This window comes from Camellia sinensis, chromosome 5, assembly GCF_055761805.1.
Source record: "Camellia sinensis isolate YWXY chromosome 5, ASM5576180v1, whole genome shotgun sequence".
NCBI classification, from domain to species: Eukaryota; Viridiplantae; Streptophyta; class Magnoliopsida; order Ericales; family Theaceae; genus Camellia; species Camellia sinensis.
Window position 1 is genome coordinate 23306679 of NC_138965.1, and position 5326 is coordinate 23312004.

The following is a 5326-nucleotide window of genomic DNA, read 5'->3' on the forward strand; positions in this document are numbered from 1 at the left end:
GAACACGAGAAACGAGGGACGTCTCGTACTCAAAGTGACGAAACGTGCCTCGATTCTCGGTCGCCGACATTTTTGACTACCCATGATGGAGTTATTGGCTTTAGGTGCTTGTATGTGCATTCATTTCACATTGAGTCGTGCAATTCGGCTCCTCGCCATCATGCATCGAAATACGTGATTGGTGGCCTGAGGGTCGAGGACTACACTCCCTTGAGCTTATGCAATGATGGGGAGCGTGCACACATGTGTTGCAAATACTTTGTCGTGCCTCTCTCTTTCCCATTATTGCAGAAAACCAGAAACCAAGAGAGGAAACTGGTCGGCCGACCAGATTTACTGGCAGGCCGACCATTTTTTTTGGTTTCTACCACAAAAGGTGGTCGGTAGTTGGTCTCCCATGCCCATAAGTTGGTCGGCAGCCTTCCCACAGATTCCTAGGGTGAAGTTTCATCTCTCTGGAGCTTTGTGCAAGTTTCTAAGATCAATTGCAAACAAAGGCAAGTCGGGTGTCACGAGGGATTTCTGAACAAGGCAATTCAAGCATGCATGCGTCCTTTGTCATTTAAAGCAGAGCTAGGGCAGCCCATATTCATTTAGTTTGTGTGCTCATTTAGATTGCTTACTTAGTTAATGTTGTGTAATAATTAGCTGTAGTTTATTATTCATTTCGTTGTGTAATAACTAGTTTAATTAGATTAGCTTAGGTTAGCTAGTTGGTTTTGTATTATTTATTCGGACCCTCCGTCGAGAGGGCGAATTTTGTAATAAGTGTGCGTGTGTGTGATGCATGTCTTCCAACCCCCACTTCTTTTTTCCTTTTATTTACCAGCTTATAATGGTTAGTTTTAGGGCATGTTTCAATTAGCATCCTTATATTCGCATGTTTGCATCCATTCATTTGTCTTGCATGCACCGGGCTCAGCGCATCATACTAACTGCATTGTATTTCAATTCTGAGTTGAATACATGTTATCTGTAGCATTTTGTATGCCATCTTAGAATAGCCGAGCATGTCTTAGTTGCATTTTGCATGTGTTGCATTAACCATCTTAACATGAACTAGGATCATGCATTGATTACTAACTAGTTTCTGTTTTGGCTTGGAGTACTCGGTGAGTGTTTATGCTTTAGCATCCTTGCATGTGTGTGAGTGACTGCCATGATAGCATGATTGCCATGAGGCTAACTGCTTATGTGATATACCTGCCTGAATGCCTGTGGGTGAAGGTTGGATTATTTAAATTGGAACAATTCATCGATTGCGAGTTTTAAGCCCACTTGAGAGTGACAAATCACCATGTTTTCTAAGCCCACTTGAGGGTGGCAAAATCCGCATTTTAGCCTACTTGCGAGTAGCAAATCGCCTTCAAAAACAAACATGAGATGTTTTGTTCCAACTTAGGTGATCCAGTCTATACTTGTATGTTGTGCGCATCACATAGTAATTCTAGGCTAATAAATTAGAATAAGAACATATCTGTTTTCAAAAACAAGATATCATGTTTAGTAGTGGTCGATCTTTAATCGGGCGAGCGGAGGTGCTCATTGCATGACCTTCCCTAATTGTACCCAAGTTCCCGAGCCGAGGCAACTTTGGTGATGATGGACACATGACCTTAGGCACGAGTCAGGGTTTCCTAAATTCTCCCAAAATAAAATATTTAGGTGGCGACTCTGTATCTGGCAAAGTAGTCCATGTTTGGCACTTTTTTCTAAAAATCAGTTTTTCAAAATGATTTGCCGGATTTGGACTCTTTGGTGATTTATCGATCTTGCATTGCACTTTGTGAGATTAGATTCAGAACCGTGACATTGAGTCCGAACTGTAGTGAGCCCAATGAACAAAGAGGGGTTTTTCCCGGGACGTTCGGGAGCGTCTACAGGTGCATCCCACTCTTTTATATCTTCTGCATTTGCATCTGTTTTGGTATTGGAGTTAGCGCAGTTAGCATCTCCTATTTGTGGTGTGTCACCTATTGGGGGTGAGATGGTTCTGAAGCAGGGTTGTTGGGGCTGTGATATAGAGGTCGCTGATCATCGGCTCCCCTTTTCTTTTGTGTTGATGGATATGTCTGGGTTTGATGTAATTTTGGGTATGGACTGGTTATCGTCATACCGGGCTATTATAGATTGTTACCGCCAGAGGGTTACTGTATGTACCTTAAGCGGCAAGCGTTTCCATTTCTTGGGAGATCGGGTTGGTAGGGTTTTACCACCGGTGTATGATTCGCGAGAGCGAAGTGAGCTTAGTTGTCTTCTCGCTAGCTTTATGAGTAGTGAGTGTGATGAGACTCGGACGGAATTGCCAAGAGTGGTTTGTGAGTACTCGGACGTCTTTCTCGAGGATCTTATTAGTTTACCACCCCATTGAGAGATCGAGTTCTCTATTGACTTAGTGCCTGGCACGGCACCGATTTCCATGGCACCATATAGTTTGCCCCAGCCAAGTTGAGTAGTTGAAGATTCAACTCTAGGAGCTACTAGATAAGGGTTTTATTCGCCCTAGTACTTCGCCTTAGGGAGCACCGACCCTCTTTGCTTAAAAAAAAGATGGTGCTTTGAGACTTTGCATTGATTATCAAAAGTTGAACCGAGTTACGATTAAGAATAGGTATCTTATGCCTCGTATAGACGACCTGTTTGATCAGTTGAAGGGATCTCGTTATTTCTTTAAGATAGATTTGAGATCAGGTTACCATCAGTTGAGAGTTAGGGAGGAAGATATCCCGAAGACGGCATTCTATACGCGGCATGGCCATTATGAGTTTTTGGTGATGCCTTTTGGGCTTACCAATGCACCGACTGTGTTCATGGACTTGATGAACCGGATTTTCCGAGAGTTCTTAGATTGCTTCGTAGTCATCTTTGTGGATGACATTCTGATTTATTCACCTTTTGGGGAGGAGCACGAGGAACACTTGCGAGTAATGCTCGAGTTGCTTAGAGCCCATCAGCTGTATGCTAAGTTTGGAAAGTGTGAGTTCTGGCTAAGAGAGGTTAAATTCTTAGGCCACGTGGTATCCGGGAAAGGGGTGACTGTAGATTCATCCAAGATAGAAGCAGTGGAAGATTGGGCATAACCTAAGAATGCCTTCGAGATCCGTAGTTTCTTGGGGTTGGCCAAGTATTACCGTCGGTTTGTAAAGGATTTCTCTAGACTAGCTTCGCCATTGACTAGATTGCCGCGGAAATGGGTCAAATTTGTATTGAGTGAGAATTGTGAGAAGTCATTTAAAGAGCTTAAAGTTAGACTTACTACCGCTCTAGTCTTGGTTATTCCGGAGAAGGGTTTGGGTTATGCAGTGTATTGTGATGCCTCACGAGAGGGTTTGGGTTGTGTATTGATGCAAGAGGGGAAAGTAGTAGCCTATGGCTCGCGGCAGTTGAAAACACACGAGAGGAACTACCCTACCCACGATCTAGAGTTAGCAGCTGTAATTTTTGCCTTGAAGATTTTGAGGCACTACCTGTACAGTGAGAGGTTTGAGGTATTTTCTGATCATAAAAGTCTGAAGTATCTGTTTACATAGAGAGACTTGAATTTGAGGCAAAAAATGTGGATAGAGTTCATTGAATATTATGACTTCGAGTTGCATTTTCATCCGGGAAAGGCCAATGTTGTGGCCGATGCCCTAAGTAGGAAGTCCATCAGTAGTGTAGCTTGTATAGCTATTCGGGAATGGGAGATATTGGGTGCTCTTGGTGAGTTTGACTTGCATATGGGCGAGTCTGTTGAATCTGCGACCTTGTTTTCTGTAGTTGCACAACCTACACTTGCGAACCGAGTGTTAGAAGCGCAAAAGGGTGATTTTGAGGTAGAATCCCTCTAGAAGAAGATCTCCAATGGGAAGGTAGAGAAAGGGTTTGACTATGTATCCCTACCTGAGTGTGAGGTACCGAGACCGTTTGTTTGTGCCGGAGTCTTGCCGAGAGGAAGTACTCCAAGAGTTTCACCATTCACGCATTGCGGTGCATCTGGGGGGCACAAAGATGTATCATGATCTGAGTCGCCAGTTTTGGTGGAGGGGTATGAAGAAGGATGTGGCAATGTTTGTATCGAAGTGCCTTACTTGTCAGCAAGTCAAGGCCGAATATCAAAGGCCAGAGGGTTTGTTGCAACCCTTACCTATAGCTAAATGGAAGTGGGAGCATGTCACGATGAATTTTGTTGTGGGTCTTCCGAAGACTAAACAGGGTAGTGACGCCATTTGGGTGGTAGTTGACCGGTTTACTAAGTCGGCGCACTTTATTCCTATGTGTGTAAGAGATTCGGTAGATTATCTTGTCGACTTGTATATTCGGGACATAGTGAGGTTGCACGGGGTCCCAGTGTTGATTGTCTCAGATAGAGATCCGCGTTTTATTGCTAGGTTGTGGCAGCGTTTGCAGAATGCCTTGGGCACTATATTGACTTTTAGCACAGCTTACCATCCTCAGACTGACGAACAGTTCGAGCACACTATTCAGATTCTTGAGGATATGCTTCGAGGCTGTGTCCTAGACTTTAAAGGGTCGTGGGAGAGACACTTACCCTTCGTGGAGTTTGCCTACAATAATTGTTTCCAATCGAGTATTAGCATGGCACCGTTTGAGCCGTTGTATGGCCGACCGTGTAGATCCCCAGAATGTTGGGCTGAGGTGGGTAATGCAACTTTGTTGGGCCCAGAGTTTGTGCAAAAAACGACGGAGAAAGTAGCACTTATCCGTAAGAGGTTGGTTACAGTCCAGAATCGCCAAAAGAGTTATGCTGACCGTAGGAGGAGACCTTGTCATTAGAGGTGGGTGATCACGTCTTTCTGAAAATATCACCTAGATAGGGTTTGATGAGATTTGGGAAGAGTGGGAAGTTGTCCCCTCAGTTCATTGGCCTTTTTGAGATCCTTGAGCGGATTCGGGAGGTTGTCTACCGTCTAGCATTACCGCCGCAATTGTCTGGAGTGCATGACGAGTTTCATATTAGTATGCTTCGGAAGTATGAGCCGGATCCATCGCATGTGTTTGATTGGACCGACTTAGAGGTAGATGAGGATGCCTCGTATGAGGAGGGACTAGTGCGAGTCTTGGATAGATGGGACCAAGTCTTACGAGACAAGATGATTCCCTTGGTCAAATTATTGTGGAAATATCATGGGATTGAGGAAGCAACTTGGGAACATGAATTAGAGGTCCGAGAGAAATATCCGGACCTGTTTGTTAATATTTGAGTATATGTTGGAAATTTTGTTTTGTTGATGAACTCTAAGAACATTGAATATGTTTTGGGTTATAAAACATTGTATATGTTTTGGATTATGGAAGTATTGTAATTGTTGAATATGTCTCGGAA